Here is a 26,341-nt window from a genome sequence, read left to right as displayed (position 1 = left end):
AAAAAATCGGCTACTACTGTCCAGAGAAAGGCAGCTCAGCTTTCAGCATCTACCTGACCACAGGCTTTCGTGCAGAACAGCTCACAGAATATAAACACAAACAGATATGCACACATGCCCCAGCCAGTGTCAGCAAAAACAGCAACCTCAAAGATTCAGTAAGCCAAGTGAAAGAGATCCCATTTATATGGCCATTTAATTTTAAAGTGTGTTTGGCTTCAGAGCAACAGAGATCTATAAAGGCAGAAGTTTTGACAGGATCGATTCTCATACTTACTGAGAGCAAGGAGCATGGTAGGAATCTCCTCTCACTTTCAGGTTGCAAGAGAAACACAATCAAATGCACCTATTAGTATTCCTTCCAGTATTCAAATAACTAGGCATAATTAGGCTCAAATAAATGGGCCAGCAAACCATTGAAATTTTAAAAGTTTTAAGGTTAAAATGTTGACACTTGAGTGTCTCGAGTTAGTTTTCTAAGTCCATATTTAGGAATTTAAATCAAGTGACCTGATTTTCAGAGGTGCATCAACCACAACCTTGGGCTTGTCAGCTGGTACTCCAAAAGGATTATCTCTGTTTTTAAAAAGTCTGATTTTATTTGGAAAGAAATGTTAAAATGTTCAAGTCCCACAAAGATGAAGGTGACTTCAAGCTCTGACTGTTGCCTGTGAGATACTACAGTGGTGTCCACAAAGCTATTCAGGCAAGAACATAGAATGACCACACATCTCATTTTGCTGCCACCTACTCAGCATGTGTTGCACAAAGAGAGTCATGAGCTGATAGAGCCTGTGTTAGAGGCATCCTTAAGGAGATCCAGGCATCATGGACACAGTATATTTCATGATGCACTTATTCACTATTGTGGCTAAGGTCACTTTTCAAGAAGATCTCTTGCTGGTTGAAATTCTGCAGGAAGTTCAAAATTGCTATGCTGGAAGTGAACTCCCAGCAATGAGAGACAATGCTGGCCTTTATGTCTGAAAACATATCTTTAGGGATAGCAAACGTACTGGGGTCTTTAGAGGCAAAGCTACAGAACAATCAGATCATAAGAGCGGCGATACTGGATCAGACCAAAGGTCCATCTAGCCCAGTATCCTGTCTTCTGACAGAGGCCAACAATGCCAGGTGCCCCAGAGGGAATTAACAGAACAGATAATCAACAAGTGTCACCCTGTTGCCCATTCCCAGCTTCTGGAAAACAGAGGCTAGGGCAGGGGTAGGCAACCAATGGCACGCGTGCCAAAGGCAGCACGTGAGCTGATTTTCAGTGGCACTCACAATGCCTGGGTCCTGGCCACCAGTCCGGGAGGCTCTGCATTTTAATTTAATTTTAAATGAAACTTCTTAAACATTTTAAAAACCTTATTTACTTTACATACAACAATAGTTTAGTTATATACTATAGACTTACAGAAAGAGACCTTCTTAAAACATTAAAATTTATTACTGGCACGCGAAACCTTAAATCAGAGTGAATAAATGAAGACTCAGCACAGCACTTCTGAAAGGTTGCCGACCTCTGGGCTAGGGACACCATCCTTGCTAATAGCCATCGATTGATCTCTATGCTTGAAGCTGCCAATGAATTGAGGAATGTCAGATCCCCCAGGCTACAGCCCCACCATTCATGTGGTCCCAGCATTTTGCCTCCACATACAGGCTATGGCTACACTTGCACTTCAAAGCGCTGCCGCGGCAGCGCTGCCATGGCAGCGCTTTGAAGCGCTAAGTGTAGTCAAAGCGCCAGCGCTGGGAGAGAGCTCTCCCAGCGCTGTCCGTACTCCACCTCCCTGTGGGGAATAACGTACAGCGCTGGGAGCCGCGTTCCCAGCGCTGGGGCTTTGACCACACTGGCGCTTTGCAGCGCCACAATTTGCAGCGCTGGAGAGGGTGTGTTTTCACACCCTGCTGCAGCGCTGCAAATTTGCAAGTGTAGCCATGGCCTTAGACCTAGTGATATAAAATCATTGGCTCACTGTGGCAGTACACAGATTGACAATCCTCTATACCACCCTATGCAGGTAGCAAGCAAGGATGAAAAGGAGACACCTGTGTCAGCAGCTGCCTCTACAGTTACACTCCAGGACCATCAGACAGCAGTGCATAAGCATGTTTAATACAGATTTTAAGCGCCAATCCAAATGCTTTTCATGGTCTATTTTTCCTGGTGGAAATACAGTTCTCATTTGTCCTGTAGTACAGCAGTGGCAGATCGTGGGCTTTCTGAAATCATAACAAGCCCACACACATATACGCAGCAGGGCCTGATGCAAACAGGAGAGGGTAGCCTATGTGTAGATGATTTCCATCTCCATCGGGTTACTTTCTACTGGCTTAAAGGGGACCATGAGCAACACACATTTGTGAACACGGTTCCAGAGAGCACTCGATAGCAACAGAAGACAGTGCTAGCCGGAGGCAAGACTAGAAGAGCTATTCTGTCTGATTTGCCCTAGATTTGACACCATTTATTCCTTAAGTAGTAGGACTTTACCTAAATTTGAAATAAATTGCTACAGAGTCTTCTGAACAGTGGTGGCTGCGGCACATTAATCTAGTTTTCAAACTTTTGCTTTTATCATTATTAACATACATGAGCTTTCCATACAAGTTTTAACAAATCCTTGTCATAGTCATTAACTGTATGTGTGGCTTTTAACAGACCCATTTGGGTTTGGTCAGCCTTGGCTCCTTATCTGCATATGTATTTTGTTCAAGAGGCACTAGGTTATATTAAATCAAGAACAAACAAACACATAGGACCAAATGAGAGTCAAATACAGGCAAATCAAGAGCTTGAACATGAGAAACAGTGGTACAAACCCCAACAAGCAGAATGACCTCACCACACATTAAGCAGTGGGGCTCTTTGTCTGGCTTATTGGAGAACAAGTGTTGCCCCTTTAAGGGCTACAGAGCCAAAGGATTGCCTGCTGTGTGGTGGGCATCTCCATACCAGGTCAGCTCCCATCCCTGAGGCAGGAAGAGTGGGGAGATTACTTATGCCCACATCTGTACAGCAAAAGCACTATTTCTGAAACGCCTTTAGAGAATCCCAGCCATAACAAGATCTCATCTTGATTCCTCTGAGAGAATGAGACCTCAGCCCAGAAATTAGGGCAGCAATGTTTTCAATATCGAGCAAACACATCTGAAGGTTTGGCTGCCTGTGGAGAAGTGATCAGGATGTATTATTCCTAGTGTACATAAATATCTTTTAAAAAGCACGGAAGGAAACTTTCACACAAAACATTATCAGATGCTTTTGAAAATTCAGTCTGAAAGATCTGTGCACAAGCATGTTCCTGCATTCTGCAATAGTTATTACCGGGACACTGCGGAAAGTGTCACTTTCAGCATAAAGCATAGTACTAAGGCTCACACGCAATAATATTTATGTAAGGCCATTACTACACTAGGTAAAAGGGGTTGCAACAAACTGCTGGTTGGAATATCTAAAGCTTGCAACTTCTGCAGAACGCTGCAGGTCAAATTCTGCTCTCAGTTGCACTGACTTCAAGAGTTACTCAGGTTTTGCACCAGTGGAAATGCAAACAGTACTTGGCCATATGCATCCATCCCAGCCATTTTATAGTTGTTGACACTGACTGGTTGTAATACCTACGACTCAGAGACCCAGTGAAAATGGAAGTCATTAAAGAAATATGGCTCCTGTATCTAATCTATAATACAAAAGGATTCTGAAATCAATGAAGTTACACTGGGACAGATCTACACTAGAGACCTTACAGTGGCAGGGCTGTACCAATGCAGCTGAGCTGTGGTAAGGTCTCCCCCGTAGCCATTCTATGCTGACGGGACAGAGCTCTCCCGTTGGTATAATTAAACCACCCCCAACAAGCGGTGGTATCTATGTCAACATAGCGCTGTCCACATCGGTGCTTCTGTCGGTGTAACTTATGTCAGTCGGGGTGTGGGTTTTTTCACACTCCTGACTGACAAAAGTTTTACTGACAAAAGTGCTAGTGTAGACATAGCCTCAGTCAGTCTCCTCCTTGTTTACCTCTCGGTTACTAAAGCATTTCCTCTTTTCTGAGATTCCAGTTGTTATTATCTTCTCCTAAGTGGAACAACCTGAGTTTTTGGCCAGTTGCTCAGATCAAACGGAGCAACATTATTAGGACAGTAGAAGCTAGGCACCCAGCCATGGATCAGGACCCTATTGTGCTAGGTGCTGTACAAACAGACAGACAAAAAGAACAGTCCAATCCCAAAGAGCTAATGCATGAAGTATAAGACAAGAGGCAATAGGTGAAGACAGTCAGATGGGGCAAGCACAATGAAACAATTAGGCAACTGTTAAAAAGGAGTGCTGGAAATGGCTACCATTAAAATGACACCATGAAAACCTAACCCATGCAACACATGCTGAGCAACATCATCACCTGCCTCATCTTGTCCCACTGAGTTTAATCCATCTGTGATTAAAATGACACATACACCTCTTTTTCTATAATAAAGATGAAACAAAAATAAACACCAAGCACAGGCAAACAACAGACCAGATCTTCACTCACGAAACGTAATAGAACAGTGCTTAGAATGGCAACAGCAACTCTACATAAATTTAATAGACTTTGAGAAGGCTTTTGATAGCATTCACAGGACCAGTCTATGCCACATTCTGTGGGCATATGGAATTCCTTTCCATATAATCTACCTCATCAAAAGCTTCTATTTCAACTTTACATGCAGTGATGATCACACTGAGCTCAGTTTTGAAGTCAAAACAGGAGTACGTCAGGGGTGTGTCATGTCTGCAATCCTCTTCAACATTGCCACTGACTGGGTAATGAGGCATAAAATAGAAGACATGCTAGGAGGCATTAAATGGACCCTCTTCTCATCCCTTGAAGACATGGACTTCGCAGATGATCTCACTACTCTATCACATACCCAACACCATATACAAGAAAAAACAACTTGACTCAACGCATTCAGCCAGCAAATTGGATTGAAAATCAACCGCAATAAGACAGATATCATGACTTTTAGTAATGCCTCACCATCACCAGTACAGATAGAGGATTATGTTCTGACCAATGCAGAAACATTCACATACTTGGGCAGCACCATCAGCCAGGACTGTCAAACAAACCAGGACATCCGGAACAAAATCAATAAAGCCAGGAACACCTTCAGGAGCTTAAATACAGTCTGGAAATCATCAAAATACATGACCAAAACCAAACTCAAGATTTATCAGAGCTGCATACTTTCAACACTACTTTATAGTGCAGAATGCTGGGGAATGAAAAAGTATGACATGTCAAAACTGTCTTCATTCCATACAACCTGTCTCAGAAAAATCCTCCGTATCTTTTGGCCCAGAACAATCTCAAACCAAGATCTATTGACACAGTGCAGCCAAGAGGATCTGAGCACCATCATTGCCAGGAGGAATTGGAGATGGATCGGTCATGTACTTTGGATGGAAACTGATTCCATCACCAGAGTAGCAATAAGATGGCCACCTGAAGGCAAGTGAAAATGAGGCTGCCTGAAAACAACATGGTGAAGAGCTGTGGAAGCCAAGCTGAAAAACCTGGGGCACAGCTGGGGAACCATTGAAAGACTTGCCAGAAACAGACCGGAGAGGAGGCACTTCACCACTGCCCTAAACGCCAGCGGTGTAATAGGAACATGATCATGATGACGATGACAGGCAAACAAGCAGGTCTGTGCCTTTCTCGTCTTATTGCTTAGCTTTATAAATGTGCATCAACCCTCAAATATGTTAGCACTAGACATTACAAAAAAACCCTCTGGGAAATGACTCGAGGGGAACAGAGACCACTGCTGTTTGGATATGGGGAGCTCATTGCAAATGTACCATATATTTCACACTTATTTTCTCACTTGCTCACAAAGGGTTAGCATTGAAGGGGTGTGCAGAGGAGCTAGATGGTAGTGAAAAACCTTCAAGAGGCATTGAGTCAGTCAGGATGTTTCCGGGGCATGCCCAGACAGTGCATACTGCACTGTTCTCTTTGCTAGTCTAGAAGCATGGGTGCTCTCTCACCTGTGTCAGCCAGTGCCACCTCTTAGCCAATGGAGCTGGGGAGTCAGGTCCCCATTCCCGCCCATTTTGACTTGACCTACACTAGTATTCTTCTTCTAGTTCCCCACTATTGCACTACCACAGATCCTGTGTCACGGGCAGTAGCAAGCTAGTGTAGACAAGTGACTGGTCTCAACTGCTCTAGACCTGCTCCAATTACCTTGGGGGATTGGAGTAGGATAGTGATGTAAGCAGAATCAGGATGAGTTCTACCCTGACATCTGGTGGTGAAGTATGGGGAGTGTGGAAAGGAATTTCAGGTATTTGCATTGGCACACCCACTCCACCTAGCATAGCCCACAGCAGCCTTGGATGGTTATTTTGACAGCTCTGGGATCCCCAATTTCTTTGTTATTGGGGCAGGAGGAATAAAGTGTTGTCAGCCTGATTATGTGAATGTGGAGCTATGAGACTGCGTTAGGACAGAGATGTCTCACTATCCATTAAGTAGCACTTGCTAGACAAGGGACATGGGTGCCAAAACTCAGTGAATTGAGAGAGGTTGGGGACTGGTGTGTGTACCTGATGGGATGGGTGCCTTTTGAGAGCCTGGAACACCAATTGCACGTCCTCCTCTCTCCACTGTTGAAGAGCAGAGCTAATTTTGAATCCTTTAGGAATCCATCTAGAGGCTGCTGACCTGAATTCACATTGGGCCAATGGTGCACCAGCACCGGGGCTCCCCTACTACAAGCTGAAATCACTAAGAGCTTGTCATAGGTTTATTTCCCACTCTGAACTTTAGCGTTCACAAGATGGGGACCTGCATAGGCTCCTCTAAACTAAAATACTGGTTTAGATCTGGTAAAGCTGCCACCAACTAGAAATTCCAGTGTCTAGTACACTCCCTGTTCCCCCAAACTTTCCCTGGGGAACACAGATCTCAACTTCCTTGGATCTTAACACAAAGGGAAATAATCCATTCCCCCCACCTTCTTCCCCCTCCCCTTGTCCTTGGGAGAGATACCTTGATTCAAACTCCTTGAATCAAACAAAGAGGGATTCACTTTTCCCCCTCCCCTTCCCCTGAAAATCCAAACAAGGGAAGAAATCAATCAAGTTCTAAAAAGAAAAGATTTTATTAAAGAAAGAAAAAAGTACACTATCTCTGTATTACCAGGATGAAAAAATACAGGGTCTAACTTAGAAGCCTGGAGAGGCTTTTCCCCCCCCACCCTTCTCCTTCCTCAGAATAATCAAAGTAACAGCAAACAGAAATAAAGATATTTCTTCAGCAAACACACAATTGCAAATGTAGAAATCAATTATAAGACTAAACCGCCTTCTAATACTCACTAAACTGAATAGAAGAAAATACTTCAGGAAACCTTGGAGAACTTGAAGAATATGTCTGGCCTCTCTTAAATCCAAAGAGAGAACGGCAATCCAAACAAAGGACACAGACAAAGCCTTCCCTCCACAGAGATTTGAAATTATCTTGTCCCTTGATTGGTCCTCTGGTCAGGTGTTCATCAGGTTACTGCTTGTTAATCCTTTACAGGTAAAAGAGACCTTAACCCTTAAATAACTGTCCTATGACAGAGCTGAAATCACTAAAAGAGCTAAGCTTACTGAGCTGAGATCACTGAGTGCTGTGTTAACTAGTGGGGGAGCCTGAAGATCTATCGCTAAGCGGCTGGCAGAGCGGAGCAGTTTGCAGCATGTTGGAGCAGCCTATGGAACAGTGAGCGGAGCGGAGCGGTTTGTGGGGACGGCTGAAGCGGTTCACAGGTCGGCTGGAGGAGCGGCACAGCCGGAGGAGTGGAGCCAGTCGTGGTGAAGGCTGCAGCAGAACTCTACAGAGAGGCGGAGCAGTTGGCCCCCGACCCATGTAAGGTGTCCCTTAACACCCTGTGTGTGGGCCCCCCCCCATTTCCACACAGGCTGGGGGGGTAAAACTCTGCAGATAAACTGTTGAACTCTGAGGTGGCACTGACCAGAGACAGAGACTTTTGGGTTGTTGGACTTTGGGGTGATTGGACTTAGGACCCTAAGGGGGAAAGGACATTGCCAAACGTACTTGGAGGTGGATTGTTTTTTTTTGCTTATGGTTTGTGTTATAATCTGGTTTGTGGTGTTTCTTCAATGGTGATGCCGCATTGTTTCCCTCCTTTATTAAAAGGATTTTGCTACACTCAAACTCCGTGCTTGCGAGTGGGGAAGTATTGCCTCCTAGAGGCGCCCGGGGTGTGTGGTATGTAATTGTCCCAGGTCACTGGGTGGGGGCTCGAGCTGGTTTTGCATTGTGTTATTGAAACGGAACCCCTGGATACTGAACCCGGCCCTTGTTGCTGCCAACTCAGAGGGGCAGAATGGTTACAGTGACATCGGAATCACCAGAGAGCAAGGGGTTAAAATAGAGAGATTAAACAGGAAACAGCACTGATCCTCGCAGGAGGGCCAAGGTTTGCCATCCTCTCCTTCCATGAAGATGCTTTACCATCCAAGTTCTCTCCCATCCCTCTCACTCTCCAGGTCCCCTCTAGCTTTCTCCTGCCCTCCCTCACTCCACTTGTTCCCAAGTCTTCTCCTGCACTCCTAGAACCCCTCTAAATGGCCTTCTATTCTGCCCTAGGAGTTTCCCCATCGTCTCCCTCAACACCTGGGCTGTGCCTAGCTCTCCCCTGCCCCACAACTGGCCCTAGAACTTTCCATCTCTCGCCTACATCCTTTGCCTCCCCTGAGCAATCTCTTCCCTCCTTTCCACCCTGACTTCCCCAAGCATTGTCCTCTGCCCCTCAGCTCCATCTGCTTCCCTGGTCCCTGGCATCTCAGTGTTTCAAGAAGTAAACTGTACCCTGCAATGCTCTCTTCCCAGGGGCTGCTCTCTCTGGGCCAAATTCAGGCCTGGGATATAGGAAGAGGAAGGGCTGAATTTAGCTCCTCCTCCTGCCAAGCGTGGGTCACTTTCTCAAGACTTCCTAGTCTACATGGTAACCACAGAAAGCACTCAGCAGTAGGGTGGCTAGGTGTCCAATTTTTGACCGGAAAGTCTGGTCAAAAAGGGGACCTGACCGTGTCCCATCAGATCTACTGACCGGACACCCGAAGTCCAGTTACTGCAGGTGGGGGAGGTGGGGAGGAGCCAAGTCATCACCCACTCCTGCCCCTACTCAGCTGGGGCTGCCTCCTACCTGTGTGGCGCAGCTGCAGCTCCCAGCCCCAGCGTTGCAGGCGAGTCCCTCCTTGACCCAGGTAGAGAGGGGGAGAGAAGGGAAGAGCAGCGAGTGACGGGGGAGGGAGAAAGAGGAGTGAATGGGAGCAGGGCCTCAGGTGGGTGGGGCAGGGCAGGAACGGGACCTCAGAGGAAGAGGCTGGGCAGGGATGAGGCCTGGAGGGAAGGGGCAGGGCAGGGATGGGAGGAGAGGTTCTGGCACTCCTGCCCGAGTGTCTGGTTTTTAAATATTACAAAGTTGGCAACCCTACTCAGCAGCAACCCCTGCTCTCCCTTGCGCTGGTGTGCAGGAGGGCATGCTGATATCATCCAACAGACCCCTCCCTCATCTCCAGAGCATCCACTACTCTGGTAACTCCTCGGCCCTCCACAAGTGCTGCACTGGCAGACCCTGGCCAAACCCCACAGCGCTTGAAATCAAAGGAAGCAGATTCCCTACTATACACTCTGGCACTACAGAGGGGAGGGCATTGGCTGGAGCACACATCACCAGTTTTACAGCAAAACTTCCGCAGAGAGCTAAACATCTGGCCTGAACAGCTGAAAAGAGACAGCAAAAAATGTAGTAAGGAAAAGGGGAACTGTAGAGACCGGAGCCTGTGGGCTGCCCACTGTCCAACCACAAACAAGGGGCTGGGGAAACTTGGGCCTGCACAGCAACCAGTCACAACAGTCAGCTCCAATCCACCCCAGAGCGAAGAAAACCACCACTGCTGCAGAATCCCCCCGAAACTGCCACGTATCAGTTTTACCATCTAAGGAGCAATATTATTTGCAAATACTTTGAAAGGATGAAGACTGTGGTCAACAATGTTCCTCCCCTGGCACAATGGAACTCTCTACACTGGGGGTAAAGCTTGTCAGGGGGCAGTCTCAGCCCCCCCAGGAAATAAGGACCAAACCTCCCCACATTCCACTCCAAATACAAGGCACATTTATTTGACCTGCCTTCTCTCTCAGAAATTCTGTAGAACCCCTATTTTATTAACTAATTGGAGATTGAGGACATAGAATATCCCAGTGTGGTACATCAGTTGCAGTATAGAGCACTGAATTGCTTTCTTGTCAACATGCAAACCACCGCAAAGTGATTTCCCACACTGACGGCACTGGAACGCAAGGGGATGTCAACTTATTCTTCATTGACAGGACTTTCATTATGTGATTTTTTTTCCCCTCTCAGGAAAAATCATTCCTAGAATTGGTCATTCATAAGACTGGTATTCGTAAAATCAACGTTATACTGTACATCACAACAGGTGCATATGTTAAAAAAATCCCTACCAAACCAAGAGACTCCACTGCACACACTTCTAGTCATGTTGTTTGATGCATTACTTGAAGGCACTCAGATATACCGCGCCCCACCACCATAGTATAAGAACCTAGATCGATCAGAATAGAAGGCCTATAATTCTGCTCCCTGTCCTGCTGAGATACTGAGTAGTCCCAGAGACACTGATCTGTTGCTGATAGACTGGGGCTATGTCAGAGAATTGCAGAGCTGAAGAGTAAGTAATGCCACAGATTAAGAAATAAAGAAAGCATTATGCAATCTGTAGCTATGTTCAGTCTCTTGTTCAGGAGAGGTTCATCTGAAGGCTGGCCTAACAACTCCCACTGCCAAAGGGCAATGAAAGCAACATATTGCTGGGACATATGTTTCAAGTCACACTTTAATTTGTGGGAAAGGATCACAGGTTGGAGAGGAAAAGCAGAAGTAGATAGTAAAATGTACTCCTGGCACTAAGTCTCTCAGCATCTGGGCTCCAAAGAGCATTAGAAACAAAATTATTGACTTTACACTTTGGGAGAACGGAGCTGCATAGCAAGGACCAGCCAGAGGGAAATTAACTTCATACACATCTATTCTGGTTTTTGAAATGAGGAACAGAAATGAAAATGGGCAATGCAAGCAGAAGTGAATGATCTACAGCAGCTGAAAACAAGATGGGTCTGTGGCTGATAGCACGAATTCTTATTTTTAGCATGCGCGCGTGCACCTCTTCTCCCCACTCCCATATACACACACAGTTTATCAGGCAGATGCAAATTGATGTTCATCACCTGTGACTCCCTCTTCAAACCTATTGTTCCCTCTTTGCCCAGGATTGTGCTAACTTCTTCAAGGAGAAGATCAATAAGAACCAATATGACTTTTCCTTTCATCCTCCTTCCTTTCCTCCCAAAACCCTTTCCTCCTTCTCCCCAGACACATACTTGGAGTTCTCTTACCTACTTTTAACCCCTCCATCTGTCCCTTTGGCTCCAGACCATCCTGGCTTTCTTTACCATTGTTTTCCCTCCCTCTTCCTATAGGCATCTTCTTGTATCTCTCATCCTCCAAAAAACTACTCTCTGTCCTACATGTCTTTTCAGGAGATAGGACAATGACTTTCTCCTCTAAGCTCACTGAACAACTGCTTATATCTACTGTCTCTAGTCACTCCTGGATCTTGGAGTCAAAGGAAGCAGACTCCCCAGTATACACTCTGGCACTACAGAGAGGAGGGCATTGGCTGCACTGCCATACACTCTAATGTAGCTTCTGTTGTTTCCACTCTACGGAAACTAAAGTCTCTAATGAATTGTTCCTGGCTAAATCTCATGGCCCATATTTCAACCTCATCTGCATCAAGGTAGCTCTAACACTGCTGATCATTTCCTCCTCCTCAACATCCTGTCCTCCTCGTGCCTTAAGAGCACTGACCTCTCTTGGTTCTCTGATCTCTCTGACTGCTCCTTCAACAGCATTTTTCGCACTTCCTCTTTACTCCTGCCAGACTCCTTCTCTGTGAACATCTCACAGGGCCCTGGCCTTACACCCCTCCTCTCATCTTATCTCTGAATGATCTAAGCTTGCTGGTGCCACCAAAATGGGTTGGCTTAAGACACTTCGAAACTGGCCTTACTGAGAAGTGCCTTTTAGTATTTCTGAGGGGACTAGTGGAGGGATTATGAAGACAGATAAGGAAAACAGCTTTTCATATATAGAACCCAATGCAAGCTGGGCACCGAAGGGGCTAACTAGGGGTTGTGACAGACCCAGACCAGTGGTGTACAGGAGTCTGGTCCTATTAGTATCCAGGAAGTGGGCGGGCGAAGCCCGCCCACTACTAAAGGACCTCCCCCCAGCCTAAGGAGAGGATCCACAGGTCCGGGACACTAACTAAGTACGTGGGACAACTAATGAAAAAAACAGGAGCGGGAGTGAGGTCATAGGGCTAAATGAAGGGAACCAGATGGGGACACCGAGCAGAGAACCCCGGACAACGCCCACTGCTCCTCGAAGGCGTCAAGGGAGCCAGTGGACGCCGCCCAGAGGAACTCCGCCCGGATGCGTGAACGGATGGAGGAGCGGAAATAGGCCCCACAGTCGCAGGAAATCCCATCGGCCAACCTCCTCTCCCTGGTTTTATAGATGGCCAGTTTGGCCAGGACTAAGAGGAGGTTGACAAGGAGATCCCGCGACTTCGTGGGGCCACGGATGGGGAGTGCATAGATAAACAGGTGAGGGGAAAAGTGCAACCAAAAACGCAATAGGAGATCCAAGAGGAGCCGGAACAGGGGCTGCAACCTGGCGCACTCTAAATAAACATGCGCCAGGGTCTCCTTCACGCCGCAAAAGGGGCAGGTGTTGGGGACAGGGGCAAACCGCGCCAAGTACACGCCCGTGCTCACGGCCCCGTGAAGGAGCCGCCAACTGACATCCCCGGCAGGCCTCGGGACTAGGGCAGAATACAGGCTGGCCCACCGGGGCTCCTCACCCTCGAGAGGTGGCAGGAGATCCCGCCATTTCGTATCGGGGCGGGACGCGAGGGCGAGGTAGTGAAGCGTGTGGAGCACGAGCGTGTACAGATGTTTTCTTGGCGCGGTCTGGAACAAAACCGGCTGCAGATTGGGCAGCCGGCTTGCAGTGAAAGGGCGAGGGGGGTGATTGGGGCCACGGGGCAGGGGCCCGATAAAAAGATCCACAGGGCCCGGGGTGGAAGGTGGGCGGGGCGTGCCCTCTCGCAGGACCCGGTCGAGGTAAACCCGAGCAGCGGGCAGTAAAGCGGCCTTCACCTCCTGAAGTACGCGCCGGGGGGTACGAGGGCTGGAGAGCCCCATGCGCTGAGCGAGCGTCAGGGGATCCAGCCAGTCTCCCCGGTCGTAGTCCAGGAGGTCTCCGACCCTGGTGACTCCTGCCAAGACCAGCCTCTGGCGCACCGCGGGGGACTCCGCCACCTGCACACGGAGCTGGGGGTTGTGTAGCAGGGGCTCCGCGAGGAGATCGACCCCCACGGTGGCCGCCACGGACCTGGTCGTTGAAAAGAGCTTCCAGGTCCGGAGGAGGTCTTGGTAGAAGACCGGCAGCCCAGAGAGGTCTCGCGGAAGGCCTCTCGGATGGAGAGAAAAGAGCTGCCGGTCGTATCGGAGCCCTCGGAAGCGGCGGAGGAAGGTGTGTGCCAATACGCTCCACGCCGGACTACCCACACCGTACAGGAGCCTCTGCAGGGCCTGGAGGTGGAAGACGTGGACCTGAGTGCGCAGGCACTTCAGGCCCTGCCCCCCCTCCTCCAGGGGCAGGTGGAGGACCCCTGCAGAGACCCAGTGCGTTCCTGGCCAGAAGAACTCCAGAACCGCCGTCCGGAGGTTGGCCAGGAAATCCGGGGCCGGGACCAGGGTGTTGAGCCGGTACCAGAGCATGGACAGGACTAATTGATTCAGCACCAGCGCCCTCCCTCGAAGAGAGAGGCACCGGAGTAGCCCTGTCCATTTCCGGAGCCGCGCCCTCACCCCGCCCTCTAAACCATGCCAGTTCTCCGGCGGAGATGGATGCGTGGCAGAAAGGTAAACGCCGAGATAGAGCAGCGGACCCGCGCTCCACCGGATGGCCTGAAGCGCGGGTGGGAGGGAGCTCGCCTGCCACCCGTCCCCTACCACCAGGCCAGAGCTCTTGACCCAGTTGACCCGGGCGGAGGAGGCCGCCGAATAAATGGCCTGGCAAGCCTCCACCCGCGCCAAGTCGCCCGGGTCCTGGACCACGAGGAGCACATCGTCGGCGTACGCCGACAGGACCAGCCGCAGCTCCGGCTCCCGGAGCACCAACCCCGTCAACCTCCGACGGAGGAGACAGAGGAAGGGCTCGATCGCCAGAGCGTACAGCTGACCCGAGAGGGGACACCCCTGCCGTACTCCTCGCCCGAAGCTGACCGGCTCGGTCAGGGTCCAGTTGAGCCTGACCAGACACTCCGCGGAAGTGTACAGCACCTGGAGAAAACCCACAAACTGGGGTCCGAAGCCTAACGCTTGCAGAGTGCCCAGGAGATACCCGTGATCCACCCTGTCGAACGCCTTCTCCTGATCCAGGGACAGGAGGGCGAACGACAGACCATCCCTACACCCTAATTCCAGAAGGTCCCGGACCAGATACAAGTTATCAAAGATCGTGCGGCCCGGGACGGTGTAGGTCTGGTCCGGGTGGACCACGTCCGCCAGCACGGACCCTAGCCGAATCGAAATGGCCTTCGCAACGATTTTATAGTCCGTGCTGAGGAGCGAGATGGGACGCCAATTCCGTAAATCGCGGAGGTCCCCCCTCTTCGGCAATAAGGCGAGCACGGCTCGCCTGCACGAAAGAGGGAGGACCCCGCTCCGCAAAGACTCGGCCCAGACGGTGACTAGGTCTGGGCCGAGGACGTCCCAGAACACGCGGTAGAACTCCACGGTCAGCCCGTCCATGCCCGGAGATTTATTGGTGGGCATGCGACGGAGGGCTTCCGAGAACTCGGCCAGAGTGAGAGGCAGCTCTAGCCGGTCCCGGTCGCCCGCGCTGACCGTCGGGAGTCCGTCCCAGAGCACTTTGCAAGCGTGAGGATCGGTCGGATCCGGGGAGAAAAGAGCCGCGTAGAAGGCCCTGGCCCTCCCGCAGATCTCCGCCGGATCCGTGAGGGGGGTGCCGTCCTCCGCCAGGAGGCAGGTGACGTGCTTTTTGGCCCCCCTCCTTTTCTCCAGGGCGTAGAAGAAGCGGGAGCCGCGATCCATCTCCCGAAGGAGGCGGATGCGGGATCGAACAAAGGCACCCCGGGCTCGATGATCCTCGAGGGCCCGGAGCTCCTCCCGCTTCTCCCGGCACGCTCCGCAGAGGGATGGATCCTCGGGGCTGGCGGCCAGACGCCTCTCCAGCTTCAAAACCTCCCGTTCCAACTGCTCTATCGCCGCATCCCTCCGTCGGCTGGCGCCCCGGGTGTAGTCGCGGCAGAAGAGCCGGGCGCGCACCTTCCCCAGGTCCCACCATCGCCGCGCCGAGGGAAAGGCGCGTCTCTGCCCTCGCCAGGCCAGCCAGAACTCCCGGAAGGACGCCACGAAGCCCACGTCCTCCAGCAAACTATTATTAAAATGCCAGTAGGCCGGCCCCGGCCTCTCCGCGCAGAGAGAGGCCGTCACGGTGGCAAGGTGGTGATCAGAAAAGGGGGCCGGCCGAACGCTGGAGGAGTGGGCTCGTGAAAGGTGGAAACGTGACAGATAAATGCGGTCCAGCCGGGAGTGGCGCGACCGATGGGCCTCCACCCGGACGAAGGTGAAAGTCGAGACGTCGTCCGGGTGGTGGTCGCGCCAGACGTCCACCAGGGAGTGGTGTTCGACGATCTCCCGGAGGACGTCCGCTGCGGCCGGGCACTGCTCGGTCCCCGAGCGGTCCCGTTCCTCGAGGGTGGTGTTAAAGTCCCCGCCCAGGACCAGGCACTCATGAGGATCCAGGGAGCCGAGGAAGGCGGACGCCTGCCGATAAAAATGCAACCTCTCCGGGCCCGATGTCGGGGCGTAGACGTTGACGAGATTAACCACAAGCCCCTCCATGCGGACCCGGAGGTGCAGCAGGCGGCCCGGCACAGCCTCGGCGACCCCCAGCACCTCGGGCCGTAGGTCGGGGGAGAACAGGGTCGCCACTCCCGCCGAGCGAACCGAGAGGTGGCTAAAGTAGACCCTGTCCCCCCACTCCAGCCGCCAGCTAGCTTCAGCGGCCGGATCCGTATGGGTCTCCTGCAGGAAAACCACAGAGTACCCTCCGTCCCGAAGGAAGGAGAGCACCTGGCTCCTGCGGAGACCCATCCTACAGCCCCGGGCGTTCAAAGTGGCAAAGATGATCGTCGCCATGAGGAGTGTTGGGGGGGATCCTCGCCGGCAGACACGCCCACGGCCTCCGTCGGGCCGCGCAGCAATCCGTGACCAAACCCGTGGGTGAGTAGAGAGTCACGGAAGAAGCAGACCCGCCGGTAGGCCGCGGCGGCCTGCTTCCCGGTCCCCTTACCCTCCCCTATGAGGGCCTTTGCGGCCCGGAGGATTAGATGGAAATCCCCCCACCGCTGGAGCGCGAGTTGGACTTTGTTACGGGAGCCACGGACGTCCTCAAGGAACGCCCGCAGCTCCTCCCTCAGCGCATGGGGGTGCGGGGTAACGGATCGAGAACCGTCCCCCAGCGGGGCCCCCATCACAGCCCCGTGGCCCACCAAGGCGGGCAGGCAGGGGGCAGACCCTCGACGTGGCATCCGATGGGCCGACGCCACGCGGCCCGCCCCGCTCCCCAGTTCAACAGGGGGCGGCGGAAGGAGAGCAGCAGCCCCAGATGGGTCAGAGCAGGGAAAAACAACTAAGGCCGCACCCTGGGGAGTATCCCGAGGGGCGGCAATGGCAGCACGGGAGGTGGAGGGGACAAGAGTAGGGCAAGGGGTCGGTTGGCCCACACCCAAGAGGGACACCCCCTGGGAATCGGGTCCGGGCAGCGGGGCATCGGCCGTCGCCTCGATGGGCTCGGCGGCCGTCAGCGGGGTGCCACCCGCAGCCGGGATGATGGAGGATCCCAGGGGACCCCCAGAGGCAGGAGCAGAAGCGGCAGTCAGGGGAGGGGAAACCGGGGACAGGGGGACCGAGGTGAGGTCACTCAGATTGAGGCTCGCTAGTAAAGGGTCGTCCTCCCCCTGCGTAACCGGGGTCAGACCCAGGGCCTCGATCTCCTCGTAGATGGAGGGGAGATCGCCGTCCGCCACCCCGGGGCCCTCCCCGCCAACACCCGAAGCGACGCCCACCTCAGTCCTCGCAGAGGCTGCGGATGGCAAGCGGGCAAGGGGGGCTCCCTCGGGGGCTTCCTCAGGAAGGGACCCCGGAGGAGGGGCAGCGTCACCGTCCGGTGCTGCCACGTCGCACCCAGCCGGCACCACAAAACGGGCGTCGTCGGGGGGCAAGGCGGAAGGCTCGTCATCAGAGACCCCCTTCCTGCTCTTCCGGGGGGCCTCCGAATCCGAAAGATGTAATGGGACCGGAGCCTTCCGCTTGCCCCGCTTCCCCTGCACTAAGGACCAGCCCTCCATGGCATCATCCGGGGGCTGGCTAACAGGGGTCAGGTCTGGGGGCAAGGGCAGCGGCTTAGGGACTCGGGGAGGCAACGGAGGGGCAACAGGAACGAGGGAGGAGTCTCCCTGGGGCGGGCCCTCTCCCACGCCCGGCGTTATCTCCACCGCACCCTCCTCCACAGCGGTGGACTGAGAAAGAGGAGGGGCAGCTTCAGGTGCTGGGCAGCTAGGGGCACTGGCGGTGACGGGGCCGGCGCCATACCGGGGCTCGGGGGTCCCGGACGCTCCTCCGTGCCGGGCCAAGGGGCAGTCCCTCCGGACGTGCCCCATCGCCCGGCAGAGGTAGCACCGGGCCTCCCCCGTCGAGTAATGCACCCGGTAGCGGGCTCCCTGGTAGGGGACCACAAAGGACCCCTCGAGCGCCTCTCCGTCACGTGCCGCCGGCGGCAGTTGAAGCTGCACTTGCCGGCGGAACGAGAGGACGTGACGGAGGGCGGGGTCCTTGCAGCCCAACGGGAGAGGGCTGATGACAGAAATAGGGCGCCCCAGGGCAGAAAGGGCGGGCAGCAGGGCGGCATTGGGCAGGAAGGGAGGGACGGAGGTCAGGACCAAGCGGACCCCCAGGTCTTCCAAGGGCTCCAGGGGCACGAACACGCCCCCCACCGCCAGACCCGCCTCCACCGCTTCCTGGGCAGCGGCCTCCGACGCCAGGAAGAAGACCACCTTCCCGTACATTTTGGAGGCCGCCACAATGGCCGTGGGCCCCACTACCCTCGCCAACGCCCTCACATAGGTTTCGACGTGGGGCGAGGCGGGCACCAGGAGGCAACGGACGCCGTGCTTCCTAGTCAAGGTGGGAAAGGGGCCCCGGCCGCTAGAGATGGTAGTGGAAGCGGCAGGCGGAGGAGTAGCGGCAGGCGGGGGGGCCGCCGCCACCTGGGCATATGCCCTGGGGGCCGGGGGAGGGACACCTGCGGAGCTGGTAGAGGGAACAGCGGGGAGGGATGCCGCGGCCGGTAGCGGGACCACGGCAGCGGGGGTAGTCCCCGCCATGGAGGGCCTGGTCTTTATAGCTGGGCCCTTACCCTTCTTCCCACCCCGACCTTTCCGACCGGCTGGGGGGGCTCCCTCTGAATCGGAAGGGGCGAAGGACGTGGCAGCAGCGGACGTCTCCCCGATACTCGCCGTTGCCGGTGCCCCAGCGGGGGCAGTGGCAGGTAAACCGGCAGCGGCGGTCGAGGTAGAGGCTTGGGGATTGGACACGGGGGTTTCGGGAGGAGGGGCGGTGGGAGCATCGCGAGGGGTCTCCCCCTCCGCGTCCCCCGCCATAACGAGAGCGGGAAGGGGGACAAACAGCGAGGGGAGGGGAGGGAAAGGAGGCGACCACCCCTCCCCGCTAGGCTGCAGGCAGGGGAGGAGGGTGCCAGAAAGGGAAGGCTAAAGGGGCGTGGGGAGCAAGCAAGGACCCAGGGGCGGGAGGGTGGCAGGCCACCGACCCAGAGGGGAATTCCGGCTCCTCTAGTTGCACTAGGGGATCAGGGGGGCTAACAACATAGGGGGGGGTGCAGTGAACAAGGGCAAACTCAAATGGGGGAAGGGCACAAGCGCATGGGAGGGGGCATGGGCGCACGAGGGGAGGGGCCAATCAGGGCTGGGGGATCACGGGGGGGGGGGACAGTTGAGCTAGGAGCGGGGTAGAGGAACCACGGGGCTAGCTACAGGGCTGGGGCAGGACAATCAGGGCCACAGAGGGAAATGGGTGGGGCAAACAAATGTGGCAAAGGAGAGGGGGCCAGGCCAAGGGGGTGGGGGTGGGGGGTGCGCCCACAGGCACTTGTGCAAAAAGTCAATGCAGCTGGCTGCTGCTGCAGGCCCAAATGGTGGAGGTGGGCGTGGCAAGCCAGGTGAGCAGCTCAGTCCCAGAGGCAGGAGAATGAGGCAGATGGAAAAAACGCCAGCGGGGGTGGTGGAGGGGGCAACGACGGTGGTGGGGGCGAAGGGGGACACAGATGGACCGGGGGCAGGCTCCACGCCACACCCCCAGTGTCCCAACAGACACAGTCCAAGCCCCCACCACAAGAGCACAGTCCGAAAAATACTCAGTCCTTAGGTGCCCCCTCCACGGTGGCCTTCAGAGTCTCTACGAGGTCCTCCAGCAGCAGCAGGCAGCACTCTCCTTCTCCTCGGGGCTCCAGCAGCTCCCCAGCAGCCAACACAGCAGCTCCAGCAGCTCCAGGTGGTGGTCTGGTGGCCAGGCAGGAGGGACCCCGCTCAGAAGATGGTGGTGGTGGCTTCCTCAGCAACAAGGCCTGGAGCTGGGGTCCCTCACTCCCCTCCTCCGGGGAGCGGGCCAGCAGCCCCCCCCCCCCAAGGGGCTGTGGGTGGAGCAACAGCAGCAACTGGGTGGTGGGGGGGAAATCTACTAGCCAGCCAGCAAGCAGACAGCAGAGAAAGGGGTTGGGTGGTGGTGTCTAGCCCAGCCAGGGGAGCAGCCGGAGCAACAGCAGCAGCGAGGGCCCAGCAGGAACAGCAGCAGCAGTCCTCTCCCTCCTAGCTCCTACAGCAGAGTAGCAGAAGGGAGGTCTTCTGGCCACTGAAGAAAGAGTTTTCTGTTCCCTGAGTGACCAGAGCAGGGGCTGCCCTAGAGCAATCAGGAACCTGCTAGAACCAATTAAGACAGGCAAACTAATTAAGACACCTGGAGCCAGTGAAGAACTTACTAGAATCAATTATGGCAGGCAGGCTAATCAGCACACCTGGTATAAAAAGGACCTCCCATCAGTTAGTGGGGGTCATGCAAGGAGGTGTGCTGCTGGAGGACTGAGGAGTACAAGTGTTATCAGGCTTCAGGAGGAAAGTTCTGTGGTGAGGCTAAAGAAGGTGTTGGGGGGAAGCCATGGGGAAGTAGCCCAGGGAGTTGTAGCTGTCACGCAGCTGTTCCAGAAGGCACTCTAGACAGCTGCAATCCACAGGACCCTGGGCTGGAACCCAGTGTAGAGGGCGGGCCCGGGTTCCCCCGATCCCCCCAACTCCCTATCAGACACAGGAGGAGTTGACCTGGTCTGTGAGAAACACCAGAGGGGAAGGTCTAATTTGGAAAGGAATCTGGCCTGTCCCCAACCCACTAGGTGGAATAACAGAGACTGCAGAGATTGTTCTTCATTTCCCCCATGCTGGCCAGTGATGAGATTAGCTGAGTGAATGGCAGGTTTGAGCCTCTAGCAAAAACAGCCAAACTGAGGGCTGCTGTGAACATCTGAGGTGAGCAAAATCTGCCAGAAAGTGCAGGACCCACCAAGGCAGAGGAGGAACTTTGTCACAGGGCTCTCTACTGGAGTTGCAAATTTTGGTTGGCTGTATTCCTGGAGGTTTCATCACATGACATACTCTTTAATTAAAGATTAAACTTTAATTCCTGGAAACTCCAGGACAGTCCTGGAGGGTTAGCAACCCTAGTCTTTATAGCAGTGCTATAAATAGAAAGCAAAGGAAGACTGGGGCCCTGAGAGAAAGGGGAAGTGTTTTCTCTCCCTTAACCCAGGCCAGTCAGCAAGGAGGAACTGGGAAACTGAGCATCTTATTATATTGCTTAAGGCCAACTTTTTCTAAGCTTTGTGCTTCAGGAGTAGCCTGATTTTCAAAGTAGAGGAGAACTTGCAGCGTCAGTGCAAGCTGAAAATCAGGCCACTTTTACTAAGGTGCCAAAATATTACCAGGAGAAGCTTACTTACTTTTAGGCACCTGGTTTGGAAAATGTTGGCTTAAAACATAGTAAATTAGCCAGGTGAAACTAATCAGCTCATTAGACATTTCTCAAGCAGCCTTTTGCATCTCACTTAAATAAGCATTTACGTTTGTTTCAGGAACACTGAAGTTAGTGCCTCGTAAATGGTTGATAACTGCTTTATCTAAGGCTTGGTCTACACTACAGACTTACGTCACTATAACTACGTCACTCAGGAGTGTGGAATTGAGTGACAGTTATATCAACCCAACTCCTGGTGTAGACAGCGCTACATTAACAGGAGGGCTTTTCCCATCGACATAGCTACCACCTCGGGGAGGTGGAGTACCTACACCAATGGGAGAAGCTCTCCTGTCAGCTTAGGTAGCACTGTATGTGTAGACAAGCCCTTTTAAAACATCTTGTTAGCTCTTCAGCAAAAGTATCTGATCTTCAGGTTGAAACTTGTGCAAGCCTTTACTAAGCAATTTTAGGAGGATTCCTCAGTAACTTGACTTTAGACAGGAGTCCCAGCAGGGAGTAACAGCTGCTTCCCAAAATACAAGGCATCCATAAGCATGATCTATTTTAATACAGCTTTGGGGGCCCAGAGAAACCAGATGCTTAGTGGACAACATGGACTGAGGGGTAGGCTGGAGGGGCTGGAGGACCCCATGGAGGAGGGGGCAGCTGGGGGACCATGGGGTAAGGGGTAGACTTTGATGACTGGAGAAAAATTAGGAGCAAATGGGGATGAGGAGGGAATTTGGGGGCTGGATGACTATGAAGTGAGGGGGTCTTTGGGGCAGCAAGCAGGTGAGCTGAGCATGGTGATAAGGGGGAGAGGTGAAGGAACACGGAGGGTGTGGGGGAGTCTACAGCCTGGTAACACATGCAGCAGCCTCTGAGGACCAGCTAGGACCTAGGAGGGACCTGCTACCTCCTACTCAGGAGCAGTTCAGGTGAGGAACCTTTTTAATTACTGCTGCCTGGGGACTGTATAGAGGCTTCTGCCTGGGTTGGGGTGTGGATTTTAGGGTGCCCTGAAATGAAGAGAATGGATGGTGGTTTTGGGGTTATCTGGAGGCCAGAACCGGGGGAGGGGAACAATGAGAGTTGTAGAGGTCAGTGATGGAGCCTATGGCCCTTGAAGAATTTTTTGAGGGGTGGAGGGGGGCAAGTTCAAGGTGAATGGCTCATGCTGAAGCATGGAAGCTGGATGAACACTATTCATGACATGAATTGGTTTGATCCTGAAACTGCAAGGGTGGCTTATTCAAAGCTGAGTTTGATCTATTGCCTTTTTCTATGTGAGATTTGAGACTAAAATGTTGGAAGTTAATCACTGCTAAATTAGGAGCATGAGAATACGTGATTTGACTTCATAAGGTCTGGAAGAAGCAATTATTGGCCAATGGGAATAAGGAATTATAATAACCTACAGAAAAGTCAGTGTATAACTTTTAAAAAATCACTTTTAACTCTTCTGAAGGACAAGTGGATGGAAATCGGATGTACATATCACTGAACAAAGGACACAAACTAAAAGACTAACAACCACACTGTCAATGTGAGAAAAATTTAATCGAGCTCTTTAGAAAGTAACTGAAGGACACCAGTCCTCATTGGCTACCACCCATTTAATTCATTGAAGAGCAAGCTTGACCTGGAGAGATATCATATATGAATGTTTGCCATGGTTACCATGCTTCATATCCTTTTATAGAAAAGAGTTCATGCTAAATGAGAGAGCATTCTGCTCTGCTTTTCACATGGCTCTAAATGAAGCAATTGAGCAGATTCAACATTCACTTGCCTAGTTGACAACATGGAAGTGTGTGTGTTTGAAGCCAGCTGTATCAATAATTGCTGAAAATAATTCATTTTAGTTAGAGATGAGCCCAAATCCAAATACATGCACCTCACAGTATTCCAAATTATGGGAGAGGGCTAGATCTGGATATAGCTATGGATCCAAATTGCATCTTAGACCTGAAGTGTGCAAGTCCATATTGAGATCTAACCTCTTCCCTCATCTGGTTTTCACAATCCAGGCCCAAAAGCATAACTTCCACCATTTGGGAAGACAGAGCCTTTTACCCATGCAAACTTTAAATGATTAACATTTGCTAAATATGGAACTTTAAGCACTCGGGCCTAATTTTTCAAAAGAGACTAGTGGTCTTGAGTGCCCAAATTGAGTCACCTTAAAAGGGCCTGATTTTCAGAGGCCAGTTTTTCAGCACTTTTGAAAATCAGGTTATTGAAAACCTTCCTCTCCATTATTCCTCATATTCCACCCAGGCCTCGTCCTGCCACCTCCTAAGGACTTGTTAATATCCTCTTTATAGGCCCTTGTAAGATATAGCAGAATTGTGCAATTTTCAAAGTAAAGTCTTCACGTGAAAGGCCTTAAGGTTTCAGTGAAGTCCAACTATTACCCCAAAGTAATAGTTACCTGTCTTTATACTACCATCCCACTCAATATATACCCTCTGCCTAAAATTGCCAAAGTATAAGCAAAGATCAAAATAACAATTTACAAATTTCCTATTTCAGGGATCCAATTCCAGTATGCTATAACACAATGCTCACTAAAAAGCCATATGTTAATTGTGATAAATCTAGTTAAAAATACAAACTGGCAAGGTCTCCATGTGGTTACATAAATCTACAATATTATATAATCAGCACATTCCGTAACACCAAACAGATCAATCATTCCAATTCTATTCATTAAAATGTTCCTCTACTCCACCAACACATTGCACTATGACAAAACTCACAGAACTCCAACATAACCATAATGTTCCCTGAGACTGGATTTCTCTTAACAGGTTTACAGATTTAATGAATGAGATATAAAATCAATATACAGTAACTCCTCACTTAAAGTCATCCCGGTTAACATTGTTATGTTGCTGATCAATTAGGGAACATGCTCGTTTAAAGTTGTGTAATGCTCCCTTCTAAAATTGTTTGGCAGCTGCCTGCTGTCTACTGCTTGCAGGAAGAGCACCCCATTGCAGCTAGCTGGTGGGGGCTTGGACCAGGGTGACCAGCAGCCCCCTATCAGCTCCCTGGTCCCCTAATTTCCCTGTTCAGCAGCTGCCTGCAGTTCAGCTGTGTCCCTCCCCCTACTGCCATGTGCTGCTCCTGCCCTCTGCCTTGGAGCTGCTTCCCGAGACTCCTGCTTGCTGTGTGGGGGGGAGGGAAGGAAGAGGGGGGCTAATGTCAGGGTTCCCCCTGCTCCTGCACCCCACTTACCCCATCTTCCATAGAGCAGGGGGGACAGACCAGGACTCAGGGAGCTTGCAGCAGCTGCCTCTCAGCAAGCTGATCTAATTAAACAGGCAGTGTACTTAAGGGAAATGTGCATATCTCCCTCCATTCCTGCTGCCTTGGGTAGAGAGAGAGTTAACCCTTGAGGGCTCAGCCAATTGCTAGTTCATCATTTAGCAGTAAGGGAAATATCCCATCCTCTGACTCCTCCACCTCAACCAAGCTTCACAATCATCATCGCTGTGTACCAGTATTAAATTGTTTAAAACGTATTCTGTGTGTGTGTGTGTGTGTATCTATATCTATAGTCTTTTGTCTGGTGAAAAAAATTCCCTGGAACCTAACCCCCTCATTTACATTAATTCTTATGGGGAAATTGGATTCACTTAACATCGTTTTGCTTAAAGTTGCATTTTTCAGGAACATAACTACAACGTTAAGTGAGGAGTTACTGTACTTCTGGCAGTATATTACCATTACAGAACAAACCAAGGGAGCGGTGTTACGTTTGAGTGGGTGGTGTAAATCAGATGAGTGGATAGTGTGTGAGCAAGGATTCTTGGGCAGTGTGGAATTAGCTAGATTCTTTAGCTGTTTATTTGCAGACAGCCTCAAGTTTGGGTAGAGTTTTTATATGATAAAGTATAAGTTTTTGAAATATACTTCCAGTCTTAGCCCTTCTAAAACTACATTTTTGTTTATCTCATGATATTTTCTGGTTCACTTAATGCTCCAGCTCCTAGAGTTATGTGATTAAATGGGAATCTCAGCTGCCTTTAAAAAAAAAAGTAAGTTTCTAGTCCCCATGGTTGCAGAGAAAAGCTTGAAAACGTTAAGCCTACACTCATACACCAGAAGGTAAATAAAAAGAACCCCAATTTCATTATTTTTTAAATCTCCTGATTTTTAGGCCAATCATAATTTTTGCAGGACCTGACATAATTTTCTGAGTATGTGTTGTTGGCAATAACTGAACTAGAAAAGCTGTTGTAGGTCACTGTTATCTGCTCCTCTGTGGGTATTTTAAGTGGCATGTCTGTATTTATTTCTTCAGCAGAGTAAGTTCATTTTGAAAAATGGTAAATGTCATTACAGAACATGATGCTGGCTTCAGAATTCCTGAGAACAGAGATAACACGTGTGTGTACACATAACTATAGCATGGGCCAGGTTCTGTCCCAACACTCCATTTACTGAGGGGCTCCTCTACCCCGGGCTGAAGCCAGACAGAAAATAAGGAAACCATAACAAATGCCCTAAATACGTTCCCCACCCTATCTGCTGTATTGAATGGATCTCAACCGCAACACAGAATCAGGCCCTAAATTGCACAATCAAAATTGCTATTTAAAATACATAATGGAGAAGAGAACTTTTGATGTTAAGGTAGTTAGAATTACTGGAGACATACTGCTCGCTAAGAAAATTATGTAAGTACTCTAGATATATGTGCATATAAAACAGGATTCATGGTGTCTAACATTGTAGAAAATATTCTTTGTGTTAATATTTAAGAAATAGCATGGGACTGCATAATTAAAAACTATATAGTAATGCAGATGCACGAGAGGTGCAGAGCAGGGGCGGCTCTAGCCATTTCGCCGCCCCAAGCACGGCGGCACACAGCAGGGGGGCGCTCTGCCGGTCGCCGGTCCCGTGGCTCCGGTGGACCTCCCGCAGGCGTGCCTGCGGATGCTCCACCGAAGCTGCGGCACCAGCGGACCCTCCGCAGGCACGCC

General features: G+C 51.5%; 1 protein-coding gene across 3 annotated transcripts in view; it reads right to left on the bottom strand.

The window, feature by feature from the left end:
* INPP5D (inositol polyphosphate-5-phosphatase D) overlaps positions 1-26,341 on the bottom strand; it is a 105,977-nt gene that overhangs the window by 38,524 nt on the left and 41,112 nt on the right. The gene's annotated exons all lie outside the window — the stretch shown is intronic.

This window comes from Mauremys mutica, chromosome 9, assembly GCF_020497125.1.
Source record: "Mauremys mutica isolate MM-2020 ecotype Southern chromosome 9, ASM2049712v1, whole genome shotgun sequence".
Lineage (NCBI taxonomy): Eukaryota > Metazoa > Chordata > Testudines > Geoemydidae > Mauremys > Mauremys mutica.
Note: the sequence above shows the minus strand (reverse complement) of the source record. Positions and strands in the feature narration are given on the sequence as shown.